The 19,280-nt window shown below is 44.8% G+C and overlaps 1 protein-coding gene across 2 annotated transcripts in view; it reads left to right on the top strand.

The window, feature by feature from the left end:
* Positions 1-19,280, top strand: part of pde4ba (phosphodiesterase 4B, cAMP-specific a) — an 832,714-nt gene that overhangs the window by 621,653 nt on the left and 191,781 nt on the right. The window lies entirely within an intron of this gene.

Here is a 19,280-nt window from a genome sequence, read left to right as displayed (position 1 = left end):
TTTTAGTCATTTGTTCCTGTGCTATTCCTGAGCTGCTACATTAGCCATTTTTTTCTATTACACCTCGTAACTGTTATCCCATGTAGCAATGCTGGTAAAGTGACTTTTCCTGTATGTTTATACTAAAATGGCTGGTTTAGCAGTATGATCAACTTCGGCATTCAGAGAATATAAGGGTTTGAACACGATGCCTTGTGTTTGAACCTTTTCTTATATTTCATATTCAGTGGCACACCATGGATAATTGCGAGCCCTTCGATACTTTTAATGTCAGTACTATATAAGCTTTACTTTACCCTTGGCTATTGTAATTACAAGAATTACTTCTCTTTCTCTTATGACTGTTCAGTTGCTGGAACACAGTTCCATTGGCACCAGCCACCTTTTGTTACCAGGCCCAGGTGGTCATCTTAATGTGTAAATCACTGTGGGTGTCAGTAGGAATGACCTTGAAAGACGTAAGAACTCGTCACCTGATCTTCATGCACACATATTTTCCAACAGGGGATATTGGATAGCAATCAGAAGGCAGATAACAACAGCTTACATTTATGAAGCACCATTAATATAGTAAAATATCCCAAAGCACTTCACAGCAGTGTTATCAAACAAAATCTGACACCAAGTCACATAAAGAGATATTAGGCCAGATGACCAAAAGCTTGGTTTAAAAAAAAAGCCAGAGTCTCAAGGGTGATAATCTCAGGATTAGTACCTAAACCACATGCTAAATGGCATAGGGATAGGCAGATCAGGAAGTTGAATGTGTGGCTGAAAGACTGGTGTGGGAATGAGGACTTTCATTTGATGTAACACTGGCAACAGTACTGGGTTAAGAAGGAGCTGTAGAACCATAGAACCTTAGAAAAGTTACAGTACAGAAAGAGGCCATTCATCCCAACGTGTCTGCGCTGGCTGAAAAAAACAGCTGCCAATTCTAATCCCACCTTCCAGCATCTGGTCCGTAGTCTTGCAGGTTACAGCACTTCAGGTTCACATTCAGGTACCTTTTAAATGAGTTGAGGGTTTCTGCCTCCACCACCGATCTGGGCAGCAAATTCCAGGCACCCACCACCCACTGGGTGAAAAGGTTTTTCCTCATGTCCCCTCTAATCCTTCTACCAATCACCTTAAATCTGTGCCCCCTGGTAATTGACCTCTCTGCTAGGGGAAACAGGACCTTCCTGTCTACTCTATCTAGGCTCCTCATAATTTTGTACACCTCAATTAAATTAGGGCGGCACAGTGGCGCAGTGGTTAGCACCGCAGCCTCACAGCTCCAGCGACCCGGATTCAATTCTGGGGACTGCCTGTGTGGAGTTTGCAAGTTCTCCCTGTGTCTGCGTGGGTTTCCTCCGGGTGCTCCGGTTTCCTCCCACATGCCAAAGACTTGCTGGTTGATAGGTTAATTGGCCTTTATAAATTGCCCCTAGTATAGGTAGGTGGTAGGGAAATATAGGGACAGGTGGGGATGTGGTAGTAATGTGGAATTAGTGTAGGATTAGTATAAAATGGGTGGTTGATGGTCGGCACAGACTCGGTGGGCCGAAGGGCCTGTTTCAGTGCTGTATCTCTAAACTAAACTAAATCACACCTCAGCCTCCTCTGTTCTAAGGAAAACAACCCTAACCTGTCCACTCTTTCCACATAGCTGCAATTTTCCAGCCCTGGCAACATTCTTGTAAATCTCTGTGCTGTCTCCAGAGCAATTATGTCCTTCCTGTAATGTGGTGACCAGAACTGTATGCAGTACTCCAGTTGTGGCCTAACCATCGTTTTATACAGTTCCAGCATTATATCCCTGCTTTTGTATTCTATACCTCAGCCAATAAAGGAAAGCATTCCATATGCCTTCTTTACCATTTTATCTACCTGTCCTGCCACCTTCAGGGACCTGTGGACATGCACTCCTGGGTCTCTCACTTCCTTGACCCCTCTCCTGTACCACTGAAGGAATCCACCTGAACCGGAGTGAGACCAGTGTCCTAGCGGAAAGGATAAATAGGCTGCCAATAGAACTTTAAACTAGTAAAGCAGGCTTGGGAGGAGCAAGCTTGTGAAAATAATATTTAGTCTGAAGACAAAAGAAATAGGAAATTAGAGTAAAGGTCAGACCAAGGTAAGGAAACAGGTAACATAAATGGTAAGGGAACAAATGCAGTTATAAAACAAGTATAAAAGAAAGGTTAATAATAAAGTAAAAGGATCATTAAAGATGAATTAAACTGCCTGCAAAGCAACATACTTGGTTGGTTGGCATCCTTCCATCTACGAAAGATGATGGACACGCAGTAAACAATCCATTTAGATGGGATGTCTTCTCTTGGTGCAACTTTGCCGATGGCTATGAAGGCCAATCCTTGAGAGGCAGGTTCTGCCACAAGTGCTGCACGTGAAGCTGCCAAGTGACACTGTTACTTGTTTGGTTTTGACATTGGTGCCTGCTGCTGTAGCAACTGGTCCTTGTGGTAGTGCACTGGTCCACAGGATGTATCGCCATGTCCCTCTTTCACCAGCTAGTGACTCCCAGGTGCGATAGTCGACATTTAGGGTCTTCAGGTCATGCTTGCAATCATCCTTGAAGCAGAACTTTGGGCACCCACCGGTCGTCTGGCCCAGCTACCTTACCATCCAGAAGGTCCTTGGGTATGTGACCCGTCTTCCATCCTGCGGATGTGTCCGATACACTGAAGCCACCTCTGTTTGATTTGTGCCAACACACTTGGGAGCCCTGCCTTTGAGAGGACTGCTGCGTATGTGGTTTTTGTCCTGCCAGGATATAACCACAATACACCACAGACAACGAAGATGGAAATTATTGAGCTGCTTTTCCTGGTAGCTGTCTGTTGCCCATGTTTCACAGCCATACAGCAAGGTGCTGAGAACACAGGCCTTGTAAACCATCAGTTTGGTCCTAAGGGTCAGCTTGGTGTTATCCCATGTGTGTTTCGCGAGTCGGCCAAATGTGGTAGCTGCTTTCCCTATATGTGTATCGAGCTCTGCATCAAGGGACAGATTGTATGTCACTGTGGACCCAAGGTAGCAGAATTTGCTAATCACTTCCAGTGGGGTGTTATTTTAGTGTGATCAGGGGCAGAGATGCAACATCTTGTCCCATGACCATGATTTTCTTGACACTTATAGTCAAAGAGAACAAGTTACAGGCATGCGAAAGAGAGTCCATCAGTCTTAGTAGCTGAGTTTCCGTGTCAGCGACTAGCACAGCATCATCAGCATAGAGTTCTCTGATCAGGACGTGATGTATTTTTATCTTGGCTTTCAGCCTTGATAGATTGTAGAACTTACCATCTGACCTAGTGTGCAAGTAGACTCCTTCCATATCTGCAGAGAAGGTGAAGGTCAGGAGCATGGAGAAGACGATACCAAACAGAATGGTGGCTAGGAAACAACCCTGTTTCATTCCATTCTTCACTCTGAAACTGTTGGAAGTAGAGCCACCAAACTACAGTGCAGTCCATGTTGTCATGGAAGAAGTGGATGAAACTGAGGAGCTTCGGTCGACAGCCAATTTTTCCCAAAGTCTTGTAGAGCCCGGCTCCGCTGACAGTGTTGAATGCCTTAGTGAGATCTACGAAAGTAAGGTAAAGGGGTAAAAGGGGTATACTCTGTTGCCTACACTTCTCTTGTAGCTGGCGTATGGAGAAGATTATATGGAGTAGATCTGCCAGTACGGAAACTGCACTGTGCTTTCGGGTGCACTCAGTCTGCAAGTAAATAGAGTCCTTTAAGTATGACCCAAGCAAAGGCCTTCCTCTTGCAGTTGTTGGACTCTCCTCTGTCGCCTTTGTTTTTGTATATGTGATGATTTTGTCATCACGCATCTCCTGTAGAACAGAACCTACTTTTCAGCAGAGAAGGAGAAAGTCAAAAAGGTGTGGCAATAGATGGGACTTTCCGTGATTGAGCAGATCGGCTGGGGTTCCGTCCTTGGCAGGTGCCCTTCTGTTCGCTTGGCCATCTTGAGCTCCAGTGATAAGGGTTCTTCATCTAACTCATCTATGACAGGATGTTGCGGGAGAGTGTCAAGTGCAGACTGGGAGATGTCCGACTCACAGGAGGACAGCTCACAGTATTGTTCAGCCCAGCAGGACAGCTGCTTATTTCTGTCGCTGAGTACTTCACCATCTGCCGACTTCAGGGGAGCAACTTTGGTGATGGCAGGACCAGGCGCCCGCTTGATCCCTTCGTACATAACACATAGATTTCCTTTGGCGCATGCAGTTTGGATTTCTTGACATAAGCTGATCCAGTGTTTGTTTGCACTGTATCTCCGTCTCCTTTGCATGGCTGACTTGGCAACTTTCAGGTCATGCAGTGTCTTGGCTGTTGGCTTTATGTTGTCCATAATGTAGGCTTTGTTGTTTGCATCAATGACTGATATCATCTCAGCTGAGTAGGTCTCAAACCAGTCCTTGTTGCAGGTTCTGCCTTTACCAAATGATTCTTCTGCTGCTTCATAGAGATTGAGCTTCGTGACTTACAAGCTCCATCAATGCCAGCATTGGTGCTTCCTGTTAAGGCTTTGGTGGGTAGCAAGCGTTCTAGCAACAGTGTAAAGTGCTGGTATTTAACATCATTACTTGTGCAAGGGATGTTGATGTGTGGCGGGCCGTCATGTTTGGAGCTGTGGAACTTTCGAGGGTGAACCTTCTCTCTACTGCTGCTAATTGAGTGGTCAGTGTCGTAATCTACGCTCTGGTAGGTGCGGGTGTGTAGAACACTGGATAGATTGTGCCTCCTTGTGATGACTTGGTCTAGTTGGTGCCAATGTCCAGACCTTTGGTGTCGCCATGATACCTTGTGATGATGTCTGCCCTGGAAAAAGGTGTTGGTGATGCAGAGTTCATTCAGGTCACAAAGCTCGAGAAGGCCTTGTCCATTATCGTTAATGTTGCCCACCCTTTGGTGGGCATGAATTACTGTCTGCCCCAATACGTGTACTGAAGTCATCCAAGATGAATAGCCTCTTGTTATTTGGGATGTTCCTCAGAACGTCACCTAGGGAGTCATAGCAATGCCCTTTATCTGAGATGCTGGCCTTCAGAGTTGGTATGTAGACGCATATGATGTTGACTGTGCCTGATAACCACAGAGAGATGAGGTGCTTCAAGGTTGCTATTCATGGCTCAATTGACTGTGTCAACTGGTTGCTCACTGCGAAGCCTACACCATGCTCACGGTGATCTTCAGCACCCTTTCCATGGCGGTCGAAGGTATAATTAGCCTCTTGAATAGAGCCTGTGTCGGCTAATCTGGCTTCTTGTAGTGCGGCAATCTCGACACAAAGCTTGTGTAGCTCATAATCACGGCTGTCTTGTGAACGCTAGCTCTGCAGTGTGAGTCATTGTTCATTCCAGGATACATAATTCTCACATTCCACCTTCCAAGCCAAAAGGCTACCTTTCTTTGCTGCGTAGCCTAGTCATGGTTTCAGGAGGTGCAGACTTGCCTGGCATCTGCACCCCCCTCTCAACCTCGTGGGCTGGTGTCCAGAGGAAAGACAAAAGCCTATACATCTGGGGCCTATTCGGTTGCAGGAATTGCCCGAAATACTAACTTGAGGGGAACACTAATCGCCTAATGGGACGCCTGTGGGGTTTACTCTCTTAGCCACCTGGAGGTGGGAAACAGTGCCCTGTAGCTGCTCCCTTTGCACGCCTGGAGGACAAGATCACCCCTACTTTTCTGCCGATATGGGCCCTGCCGGCTGGTGCCTTCAACATTAACAACAACAATAAGAGCTAAAGCAACGTACACAGCATCCAAAATAAAATGGGAAAACTGGAGGCAATAATCCATAGCATGGAATCAGATGTAATTAGGATAACCGAAATTGTCTACATAAAAAACAGGACTGGCAACTAAATATTGCAGGTTATGACATTATCCAAAAGGATAGGGAAGGAAGAAGGGGATGGGATAGCAATACTAATTAGAGATAATGTAATGCCTGTAGGAAAAAGGAACATAACTAACAGAAGTAGAAATAAAAGATAAGAACAGATCGATCACACTAATAGGCATATACTACAGACCACTTAATAATGGAAAGATGGCCGAGGAAGAAATATCTAAGTAAATATGTGAAATAAGTAAAGGGTATAGAATAATAATCATGGGAAATTTTATCAGCCTCCAAATAAACTTGCAAGAAGAGGTAGCAAAAGGGGTGCAGGGAATGGAGTATTTACAATGTGTGCAGGAGCCATTTCTTATCCAGTATGTTAAAAGCCCAACAAGAGAGAGAGTACTGATGGATCTGCTAATAGGAAACGAACCAGAACAGATAAGAGAAGAAAGCGTCGGGAAACATTGAGGCAATAACAGTTGCAATGTAATAGGGTTTAAGATTGAGGTGGTCATAGGTAAGACAAAGATCAAAATAATAAATTGGAAAAAAGCTGATTTTTAGGGGATGGGAAGGAACTTGAGAACAATTTATGATTAAACTAAGAAATAGAACAGCAGTGGGAAACATTTAAAATGGTGATCCATAGAGTCCAGGAGAAATATATCCCACCAAAAAGTAAGAACAAACTAACTAACACACCATAGATGAATGAAGAATTAAAGACAAATTGAAACTAAAGAAAAAGGCATATGCAAAGTACAAAGATGATAAAGGAGAGGATGAGAAAAGGGAATAAGAAGAGTTTAGGAAAGAAGTCAAATAACAGTTGAGAAAGCAAAGGAAGTACAAAATTAAATTATCAAGGAATAGATAAAGAAATAGTAAACTATTCTACAGATACATAAATAACAAAAGAAAAATTAGGATTGGGACAAGGCCACTACCTCACAATAAACTCACAAGTAATGAAAGCAAAATGGCAGAATTATTGTCATTATGCACCCTGGTATTTACCAGGGAAACCAGTATGGCAGACATGACATTAGAGGAAGAGATCAAAAAAGATATTTAAGATGGAAAGGGAGGAAATAATTGATAAACTAGTCAAACTTAGTGAGGATAAAACCCCTGATCCGGATAGATTGCATCTGAGAATATTAAAAGAAGTTAGGAAAGTGATAGCAGAGGCATAATTAGATAGAGACATTTATTAGGGAAGGGAATAATGCCAGAGGTCAGCCAATTGTTAACGTGATTCTTATATTTAAAAATGGCAATAGAGCAAGTGCAGGGATCTATAAACCAATTATCTTAACATCTGTAGTAGAAAAGATAATGGAATCCTTATTCAAAGATGAAATAGGAAAAAAATCTAGAAATTGAAAACATTATAAAGATTAGTCAGCACAGATTCCAAAAGTGAAGGTCATGCTTGACCAACCTTATTTAATGCTTTGAAGAAGTAATAGAAAGCATAGATAAGGGTACTGTAATCGATATAATATATTTGGATTTTAAAGGGCCTTTGATAAGGTACCATATAACAGACTCATGACTAAGGTCAGAACATGTGCAGTCAGGAGGGAAGTAGCTACAAAACAGAAAACAGAGAGTAGGGGTTAAAGGTAGTTACTCAGATTGGCAAAAGGTGAGAAGTGGTGTTGCACAAGGATCAGTGCTGGGACCACCGTTGATCACCATTTATATAAACAATTTAGACTCTGGAATCAGAAGTACAATATCAACATTTGTGGATAACATCAAATTGGGGGAGTAGTTAATACAGAGGAGGACTGCTACAAAATTCAGGAAAACATTAATAAACTTGCAGAATGGATGTGCAATTGACAAATGAACTTCAAAAGTGTGAGTTAGTACATTTTGGAAACCACATATTCCTTGGAAAATAAGATTCTAAATGGAGTGGGGAACAGAGGAATCTGGGGATACAGATACACAAATCTCTAAAAGTAGCGATGCACCTTAATAAGACCATTTTTAAAAAGCAAACAAAGCAATGGGGTTCATTTACTGTGTTATACTTATTGGGAAAAAACGAACAGGCTGGGTCTCTTTTCTCTAGAAAAATGACTGAAGGTTGACCTGATAAAGGTCTTCAAGATTATGAAAGGGTTTAATAGGATATATCTGGTGAAGGTGGGTGCAAAATTGGGCTCATTATTTGAGCGCCAAGGGTACTTTTCGAGGACTGAAATAGCATCTGATGCATGGATGCACAATTCAGCCGCAAATCACGCCAGATGCCATCTTGGTGAGTGTTTTAACACTCGTGCAGCTGATGTCTGCCAGAATTATGCAGAGAAGGCAGATCCTGATCTCAAGCAGGGCGCAACACTGCTGCAGGTGCCATTTTGAAACTCAGCGCTCCAACCTCTGTTGACCCCTCTGTTGACCTCTCTGTTAACCTCGCACAGCTGAACATTTGTTAAACAGAAAACATTCACACACCAGTGCTATTGAAAGAGATTATCAACTATTTATGGTTTAATTTCTTGTTGATTTCTACTGGCTGATGCTACAATTCTACAAGTATTTGGTGCCTTCCAAAGTTCTTTGAAGTGCAAAACCTACAGAGAATGGTGTGGCTGGTAGTTTTTACCTAACTTCAAAGCTTCTGCACAAACCCATTGCTCCCAGGTATGGGTGCAGTAATTGTTGTGCTATGCCTTTAAGGAGTGTGTCTAAAACTGTTGTCCATCTCCAGACAGGATGTGATGTATATACTCAGGTAATAATTGAGCAGAATTCAGGAGCAGTCAGAGATACCAGATGTATTAGCCATGCTGCCAAATAAAATGTGTGAAAATGCAGACAATCAGCATTCTGGAATAAGATTTCCACTACCTGGACTGCTCAGGAGAGGAGACCTGCAGTACGCTACAGAGCAGGTGTCAAGCTTCATGGCGAGCTGCTACATGCTGGACAACCTCACCATCATGAGGGGACAGCTCTTGCCACCAACTGTACGACGAGCAGGAGGAGGAGGAGAAAGAAACAAGGGAGGATGCAACCTAGACAACCCCTTTCTACTAGGCTGATGGTGAACAAATCATCTGAGTGCAATACCAGTAACCGCAATCCCAAGTCCCCATTCACCAACAGTTCAACACTTTACCTTTCTTCTGTCACTGAACATCACAGCATCTGCTTGCCCACATTAAAAAAATTAAAGCCACCACAAAATAACTATTTCAAACTAAATTTATAAATGATATCATGCCATTTTGCATACAAACATAAACTAATCACTCTTGTGCATTCCCTTAGGGTTTCTCTTCCATGTGCCTGTCCCTCTCTGTGTGTTCCCATGCAGTGCTACCCCAGTGGCTGCAGCATAATTGGTGGAAAGCTGCTGATTTTCAGTGGATAGCACTAAAGATGGGCTTGGAGGATGATGCCGACCTTTGGACTGCACCATCTCGACATGGGCGACAGTAAACTGGGCTGACTGGGTGACAGGCAACAGCGAATGCACTGTGTGATGGAGCCGTCATGTGCAGACTGTGTTCTGTGCAGTTGACCTGTTGGGTGTCATGACTTTGGATTCAAAGTGTGATTTTTTTTGAGACAGACCCTGATTTGAAAATGAAACTAAAAGCTTCAATGTTCTGAGAGGTCAGAATCAGGTTAACAAAACAAACAGTTTTTTTTACCAGAGATATGAACAAGAGCTCAGGTTTCAGGTTTTAGAAGAGCTCTAGCGGAAAGAAGGAAAAAACGGCCAATTGTTGTTTAAAATGCCAAGCTGAGAGCTGCAGATTTTTGTACTGTAGAGAAACTGCTTGGAATTGTAACAGACTACAAAGCAGCAGGCTGGCATAGCTGTTTTGACTGCAGGCAGAGGAGCCTGAACTGAGGGCTGACCATTGGTGAATGACTTACGGCAGTTGTCTTTGATGACTTAAAAAGTTATCAGCGGAACCATGCCATCAGGACGGTTGTGGGTGAGGCCAAGCTTGTTTGAGAGGCGACAAGATGAAGAAAGTTCCTGATTTTGTTGTACGGTGGTACTGTGCGGCGCCATCTTACTGATAAGCCTGTCCAGAAGACTCGTAAGGACTATCTTTGTTGCATCCACTAATTAGTGTGTAACCTTTATGATAGGCATACATTGATTGCGATTTAACTGAGTTCATGTTTAATTTATGTTGGTTTTGGTTTGAGTGTGAAAGTAAAATTTATAAATGTGAAATCTTATCCATTTGGTTTTTGTTTCCTAAATTGGGGTCAGTCAGTAGATTCTGGTCCGCATGGGGATCATAACAACTGGCAGAGTGGCAAAGGTGGGAAAACAGAAGCTGTCATCCTGAGAGAGGACAGCAGGTTTGTGCTCCACAGAGCCACTGCCAGACCATCCCCCCTCCCCAACCACCTCCCCACCCCCCCCACCCGGAGTGGAGTCTCAGCATTCCTAATAATCTGTGGGAGGACAGATTGCTGGACTGCTGTGACACCCTGCAAGCCCATTTGCACACTGTAATCCACAGCCATGACAGCAGCAAACTGACCTTGCATGATAGCAGTCTCAGCTTCCACTGCAGTATTCAAACATTGGGTGCTTGTGCTGCAATGGAAGTTGCAACATTGGTTATCAGACACTGCATTATAGTTAGGTCCACAAATGTACAAACGGGATACGGGGTGCGCCACCACTTCCATGTTGAAAAGGTTGGGCTTCAAGCTCTGTGGGAAGCCGGTGCCAAGTTCGTGCTGAATTTCTCCGTTGTCTTTAATGTTAAACAGAAGCTTTCTGGCAGTCTTCCCAATGCACAATGCACATCCATGTTATGTACACTCATCTGTGGCAGCAGATCCTGTGCACCATCTCACCCTCTGACACATTGGTACCTGCACAATCCTTGCCCCCTTCCCTGGCTGCAGCTATGCCCAGATCTCACCTCTCTGCCATCCTCTAAATTACGTTCACTGTCAGCATCTGAGAATCTGCTGATGGTGCTGTGCCTTTATCATGACTTTTTTTTATTCATTCATGGGATGTGGGCATCATTGGCAAGGACAGCATTTATTGCCTATACCGAATTGCCCTTGAGAAGGTGGTGGTGAGCTGCCTTCTTGAACCGCTGTAATCCAAGTGGGTAGGTACACCCACAGTGCTGTTAGGAAGGGAGTTCCATGATTTTGACCCAGCGACAGTGAAGGAACAGCGATATTGTTCCAAGACAGGATGGTGGGTGCCTTGGAGGGGAACTTGCAGGTGGTGGTGTTCCCATACAACTGCTGCCCTTGTCCTTCTAGGTGGTAGAGGTTGTGGGTTTGGAAGGTGCTGTCTAAGGAGCGTTTGTAGATGATACACACTGCTGCCACTGTGCGTTGGTGGTCGAGGGAGTGAATGGCACCCCATTCACAAACAATCAAGTTGGCTGCTTTGTCCTGGATGGTGTCATGCTTCTTGAGTTTTGTTGGAGCTGCACCCATCCAGGCAGGTGTATTCCATCACACTCCTGACCTGTGCCTTGTAGATGGTGGACAGGCTTTGGCGAGTCAGGAGGTGAGTTACTCGCCTCAGGATTCCTAGCCTCTGACCTTCTCTTGTAGCCACAGGTATTTATATGGCTACTCCAGTTCAGTTTCTGGTCAATGGTAACCCCCAGGATGTTGATAGTGGGGGTATCAGTGATAATAATGCTGTTGAATGTCAAGGGAAGATGGTTATATTCTCCCTTATTTGAGATGGTCATTGCCTGGCACTTGTGTGGTGCGAATGTTACTTGCCACTATCAGCCCAAGCCTGGATATTGTCCAGGTCTTGCTGCATTTCTACACGGACTGCTTCAGTATCTGAGGAGTCATGAATGGTACTGAGCATTGTGCAATCATCAGTAAACATCCCCACTTCTGACCTTATGATTAAAGGAAGGTCATTGATGAAGCAACTGAAGATGGTTGGGCCTAGGACACTATCTTGAGGAACTCCTGCAGTGATGTCCTGGAGCTGAGATGATTGACATCCAACAGCTTCCTTTGCGCTAGGTATAACTCCAACCAGCAGAGAATTTTCCCCCTGATCCCCATTGGCTTCAGTTTTGCAAGGCTTCTTGATGCCATATTCGGTCAAATGCTGCCTTGATGTCAAGGGCAGTCACTGTCACCTCATGTCTTGAGATCAGCTTTTTTGTCCATGTTTGAACCAAGGCTGTAATGAGGTTAGGAGCTGAATAGCCCTGTTGGAACCCAAACTGAGCATCACTGAGCAGGTTATTGCAAAGAAGTGCCGCATTGACAACAACTTCCATCACTTTATTCATGATCAAGAGTAGACTGGTGAGTCGGTAATTGACCAGATTGGATTTGTCCTGCTTTTTATATACAGAACATACCTGGACAATTTTTCACATTGCCAGGTAGATGCCATTGTCATAGCTGTACTGGAACAGCTTGGCTAGGGGTGTGGCAAGTTCTGGAGCACATGTTCAAATTGGCTGAAGTCTGGCATCTGTGATGCTGGGGACTTCAGGAGGAGGCCGAGATGGATCATCCACTCGGCACTTCTGGCTGAAGATTGTTGCAGATGCTTCAGCCTTGTCTTTTGCACTGATGTGCTGGGCTCCCCCATCATTGAGGTTGGGTTATTTGTGGAGCCACCTCCTCCAATTAATTGTCCACCACCATTCATGACTGGACGTGGCAGGACTGCAGAGCGTAGATCTGATCCGTTGCTTATGCTGTTTGGCATGCAATTAGTCCTGTGTTGGAGCTTCACCAGGTTGACACCTCATTTTGAGGTATGCCTGGTGCTGTTCCTGGCATGTCCTCCTGCACTCTTCATTGAACCAGGGTTGATCCCCCGGCTTGTTGGTAATGGTAGAGTGAGGAATATGCCAGGCCACAAGGTTACAGATTGTGGTTGAGTACAATGCTGCTGCTGCTGATGGCCCAAAGCGCTTCGTGGATGCCCAGTTTTGAGTTGCTAGATCTGTTTGAAGTCTATCTCATTTAGCATGGTGATAGTGGCACACAACATGATGGAGGGTATCCTCAATGTGAAGACGGGACTTTGTCTCCACAAAGACTGTACGGTGGTCACTCCTACCAATACTGTCATGGACAGGTGCATTTGCAACAGGCAGATTGGTGAGGACGAGGTCAAGTATGTTTTTCCCTCTTGTTGGTTCCCTCACCACATGCCGCATACCCAGTCTCGCAGCTGTGTCCTTTCGGACTCGGCCAGCTCGATCAGTAATGGTGCTACTGAGCCACTCATGGTGATGGACATTGAAGTCCCCCACCCAGAGTACATTCAGGTGTACCCTTGCCACCTTCAGTGCTTCCTCAAAGTGATGTTCAACATGGAGATGCACTGATTCATCAGCTGAGGGGGGTGGGGGTGGTGGTAGGTCGTAATCAGCAGGAGGTTTCCTTGCCGGTGTTTGACCTGATGCCATGAGACTGCATGGGGTCCGGAATCAATGTTCAGGACTCCCAGGTCAACTTCCTCCTGACTTTATACCACTGTGCAGCCACCTCTCCTGGGTCTGTCAGGACATACCCAAGGATGGTGCTGGCACTGCCCGGTGATGTCTGAGACATTGTCTAAAATGTGATTCTGTGAGTATGACTGTGTCAGGCTGCTGCTTGACTAGTCTGTGGGATAGATCTCCCAACTTTGGCAGAAGCTCCCAGATGTTAGTAAGGGAGGACTTTGCAGGGTCAATGGGGCTGGGTTTGTCATTGTTATTTCCGGAGCCTAGGTCGATGCTAAGGTTTCATTTCTTATTGACTTTCTAAACGTTTGATACAACTGAGTGGCTTGCTAGGCCATCTCAGAGGGCATTTAAAAGTCAACCACATTGCTGAGCGTCTGGTGTCACATGTAGGTCAGACCAGGTAAGGACAGCAGATTAGTGAACAAGATGGGATTTTACGACATTTGACAATGATTTCATGGCCAACATTAGACTCACTTTTAATTCCAGATTTATTAATTGAATTCAAATTCCACCTTCTGCCGTGGTGGGATTCGAACCCATGTCCCCAGAGCAACACCTTGGACCTCTTGGGTATTAGTCTAGTGACAATACTACTATGCCACCACCTCTCACTGCATAGTCAGACTGCACCTCCTGGGCATCTCAAAGGGAATAGGCACAGGGGTAAGCTTGTCGTGAGCAGAGTGGGGGAAGTAAGACATGCATGCTTACATCATGTGCAGCTTGTAAATCAGAAGAGATTGCGGAATGAGGTGGAGGTGGGATGTAATAGGAGGATTAGGTATGAGCAAATCGTCATCTTCAATGGTTTCAGTCCCTCGGTGTGCCAGAGCCAAAAATGGTCCAGGTCCTCGGGGCTTTACTCCTGGCATTAACTTCCCACTGCCTTTTGCCTATATGTTTGGAGGGCGTCCTGCTTCCCCTGCCTCCACCCCGCGACAATACAGGATGTTTTACCAGTGGTGGGTGGGCATTGTGATCCTGTGTCCATTTTTGGCAGTTAACCAATTTAGCCACAGATGTTTCCATTTGCAGGCAAGACCTGGGCCATAAATATAAGATAGTCATCAATAAATTCAATAGGGAATTCAGGCAAAGCTCCTATACTCAGAGTGGTTAGAAATCTGGAGCGAGTTACCACAAAGAGAAGTTGAGCCAAATGGCATAGTTGCATCCAAGGGGAAGCTAAGAAGAAACTTGAGGGAGAAAAGAATTCAAGGATATGTTGATGGATATAGATGAAGAGGGCTGTAAGGAGGCTTGCTTAGAGCATAAGCACTGTCATAGTCTGTTTCTGAGCTGTAAATACTATGCAGTACTGTGTGAAAGGGTATGTTTTAATGAGCGTCTTCAAAAAGGAAAGAGAGGCAGAGAGGGTTAGGGAGAAAATTCCTGAGGTTAGGGGCTAGGCAGCAGCAGGCACAGCAAACAACAGTGGAATGATTTAAATCAGGGATGCTCAAGTGGCCAGAATTAGAGGAATGCAGAGATCTCTGAAGTTTCTGAGGCTGAAGGGTATTACAGACAGAGGGAGGAGCAAGGTCATGGAGGGATTTGAAAACAAGGATGAGATTTTTAAAATTGAGGCGTTGCTGGACTGGGACCCAATGTAGGCTGGTGAGCACAGTGCTGATATGTGAACAGGAGTTGGTGGGAGTTAGATTTTGGGGAGTAGAATTTTGGATGAGCTCAAGTTTATGGAGGGTGGCAGGTGGAAAGGCCAGGCAGGAGAGCCTTTCTAACGTCTCCCCAACACTCTCCTATTCACCAGCCCAAAGAAAATGAAGCTAATTGTAGTGCCCATACTACTGTCCAGCTGAAATCAACTAAGACAATACAAACCAGTGAATAAACCTTGGACCTTTCTGGTCTAATTGGCTCTGTTCCACAATAAACTGAACCAATAACAAAAGGAATACAAATTTCCCTTTATGAGATTATGCATATTTTTCGTTAACTTCTCTGCAGATGATTTTGCCATCTATCTCGAAAACCTCATAAAATTGTCGAGTTTCAAAACTTTTTTTTATTCATTCATGTGATGTGGGTGTCACTGGCTAGACCAGCATTTATTGCCCATCCCTAAAGAAGGTGGTGGCGAGCTGCCTTCTTGAACTGCTGCAGTCCTTGTGTGATAGGTACGCCCACAGTGCTGTTAGGAAGGGAGTTCCAGGATTTTGACGCAGCGACAGTTAAGGTGTGGAAGAAACTATAGTAAAATAAATCAAACTTCCTCGGATGAGTACTCGCAATCTACTTTATTAACTTGTGCACAAGGAGAACAAACACAGTCGAGCTCACATTGAGACTCAGTGCGAAGTTCTAAAGAATTACAGTAAAACAGTGGCAATTATACTATTCTGCAACCAATAATCTTACAACAATATTTCAATCCTTAATTTGCATTCTAAAGCACCAATAATATTACAATTTAATTTTTGCTCCAAACGAATAAGATACTGTAATTTTCAATCCTTCGTTTACATATCTATCTCACCATTGGCCTTGCAGCTGGTACAGCGCAACAACAGAAAGAGACATCAGGCTTCAAAAACACTCTTCTTATCTCATCACCCAGACATGGCACATTCCTAAGGAACAGTCAGTGTGCGAAACATACTGACCAAGCAAACTCACGCCCCTAGTCCAAGGATGGCTCACCTCAGGTTCCACAAAGGAACGACGATATAATTCCAATTCAGGATGGTGTGTGGCTTGAAGGTGAACTTGCAGGTGGTGGTGTTCCCATGCATTTGCTGCCCTTGTGGAGAGGTCGCAGGTTTGGAAGGTGCTGCCAAAGGAGCCTTGCTGCGTTGCTGCATTGCATCTTATAGATGGTACACACTGCTGCCACTGTGTGTCAGTGGTGGAGGGAGTGAATGTTTGCAGATGGGGTGCCAATCAAGCGGGCTGCTTTGTCCTGGATGGTGTCGAGCTTCTTGAGTGTTGTTGGAGCTGCACCCATCCAAACAAATGGAGAGTATTCCATCACACTCCTGACTTGTGCCGAGTAGATGGTGGACAGGCTTTGGGGAGTCAGGAGGTGAGTTACTCACTGCAGGATTCTTAGCCTCTGACCTGCGCTTGTAGCCACAGTATTTATATGGCTACTCCAGTTCAGTTTCTGGTCAGTGGTACCCCCAGGATGTTGATAATGCAGGATTCAGGGATCCTAATGCCATTGAATGTCAAGGGGAGATGGTTAAATTCTGTCCTGTTGGAGATGGTCATTGCCTGGCACTTGTGTGGCACGAATGTTACTTGCCACTTATCAACCCCAGCCTGGATATTGTCCAGGTCTTGCTGCATTTCTACAGGGGTTGCTTCAGTATCTGAGGAGTCGCAAATGGTGCTGAACATTGTGCAATTATCAGCGAACATCCCCATTTCTGACCTTATGATTGAAGGAATGTCATTGATGAAGGAGCTGAAGATGGTTGGGCCTAGGACACTACCCTGAGGAACTCCTGCAGTGATGTCCTGGAGCTGAGATGATTGACCTCCAAAAACCACAACCATCTTCCTTTGCACCGGGTACGACTCCAACCAACAGAGAGTTTTCCCCCTGATACCCGTTGGCTCCAGTTTTGCTAGAGCTCCTTGATGCCATACTCTGTCAAATGCTGCCTTGATGTCAAGGGCAGTCACTGTCACCTCACGCCTTGAGTTCAGCTCTTTTGTCCATGTTTGAACCAAGGCTGGAATGAGGTCAGGAGCTGAGTGGCCCTGGCAGAAACCAAACTGAGCATCACTAAGCAGGTTATTTCTAAGCAAGTGCCGCTTGATAGTACTGTCGACGACACCTTCCATCACTTTAATGATGATCGAAAGTAGAGTGTTGGGACAGTAATTGGCTGGGTTGGCCTTGTCCTGCTTTTTGTGTACAGGACTTACCAAGGCAATTTTCCACATAGCTGGGCAGATGCCAGTGTTGTAGCTATACTGGAACAGCTTGGCTAGTGGTGCGGCAAGTTCCGGAGCACAGGTCTTCAGTAATATTGCCGGGATGTTGTCAGGCCCCATAGCCTTTGCAGTATCCAGTGCCTTCAGTCGTTTCTTGATATCACACGGAGTGAATCAAATTGGCTGTAGACTGGCAACTGTGATGCTGGGGACTTCAGGAGGAGGCCAAGATGGATCATGTATTCAAGATTGTTGCAAATGCTTCAGCCTTATCTTTTGCACTGATGTGCTAGGCTCCCCCATCATTGTGGATGGGGATATTTGTGGAGCCATCCCCTCCAGTTAACTGTCCACCACCATTCACGACTGGATGTGGCAGAACTACAGAGCTTAGATCTGATCCGTTACTTATGGGATCGCTTAGCTCTGTCTATTGCATGATGCTTATGTTGTTTAGTATGCAAGTCGTCCTGTGTTGTAGTTTCAGCAGGTTGACACCTCATTTTGAGGTATGGCTGGTGCTGCTCCTGGCATGCCCTCCTGCACTCTTCATTGAACCAGGTTGATCCCCTGGCTTGTTGGTAATGCTAGAGTGGGGGATGTGCCAGGCCATGATGTTAAAGATTGTGATTGAGTACAATTCTGTTGCTGCTGATGGCCCACAGCGCCTCATGAATGTCCAATTGTGCATTGCTAGATCTATTCGAAATCTATCCCTTTTAGCACAGTGGTAATACCACACAACACGATGGAGACTATCCTCAATGTGAAGACGGGACTTTGTCTCCACAAGGACTGCGCGGTGGTCACTCCTACCAATACTGTCATGGACCGATGCATCTGCGGCAGGCAAATTCGGGAGGACATGGTCAAGTACATTTTTCCCTCTTCTTGATTCCCTCACCGCCTGCCGCAGACCCAGTCTGGCAGCTATGTCCTTTAGGACTTGGCCAGCTCGGTCAGTAGTGGTGCTACCGAGCCACTCTTGGTGATGGACATTGTGAGGTACAAATTTAATTTGCTTGTTTTCTGAATGCTTTGTATTATATAGATTGCCAAAATATAAATTACATGCAAGCATAATCCTAACCACCAATTTTAAAATCTATTCATTACAACCCTGCAGTACGTCACGGTGAAAAGAATTTTGAATTACAGTAAGACAAATCTTTTAATTGACCAGGCCTGAAGGAGGGACTTTTTCCAGTCCCTAATTATAAATGATCCAAGTAAGAGACCTAAACAATAAGAATGTTTTGAACCGTTTCACTGCAATCAGTTACTATCTTATAGTTCCCTGCAACCCTCATCAACTACTTTGGTAACTGGGATCACTGGATACCAATGAAGAAGGAAAACTATGGCTGATTTTATTTCCTGATCATTAGCCCCGAAGCACCTAGGTTAACTGTGATACCCACTATCACCCTAGCTATGATCACATAACTCAGAGCAGACCAGGGATCAAGCCTAGGACTTTTATGATCTGTATGACTCATCATCACATACAAGATACATTCAGCCCAAAATTTATAAAGAGAAACTATTTTTCTTCTTTGCTAATCCCTGGACAAATAACCTGGTTATGGTGCTGATACTGTTGGCTTCATCTAGTGCTTGCAGGTGCTGTTGTCCAGCGACATTGGCTTCGTATTTCCTGCCATCTTCCAGCAATGCATCAATGCTGTGACCTTTCTTTCTCTCCAAGAAGTCTTTCTGAAATGCTTCAATGGGTGTTGATACAATCACCAGTTCCATTATTCAGTCCAACAGCTCACCTTTTGAAAAGTCGCATTCATTGCCCTTACGATGGCATCTGACAACAAACTGGTCTATTGATTACTGTGGCTGTTGGCTGTAGGACATCAATTCCATGTAATGAATTCTAAAATTCACTCTTAATCTGGGCTGATCTTCTAGCACTTACCATATTTTTGTAGGATCTTTCTGGTCCTCATCAGATAAACCTGAGGTATTGATTCTGTCTAATCCCTCATTTATAATTGCTGTTAGTATTTTTACTGCCTGTTTTTCTG

The sequence above is a fragment of the Heterodontus francisci genome, chromosome 8 (assembly GCF_036365525.1).
Source record: "Heterodontus francisci isolate sHetFra1 chromosome 8, sHetFra1.hap1, whole genome shotgun sequence".
Lineage (NCBI taxonomy): Eukaryota > Metazoa > Chordata > Chondrichthyes > Heterodontiformes > Heterodontidae > Heterodontus > Heterodontus francisci.
This window is presented reverse-complemented; position numbering and strand designations above follow the sequence as displayed.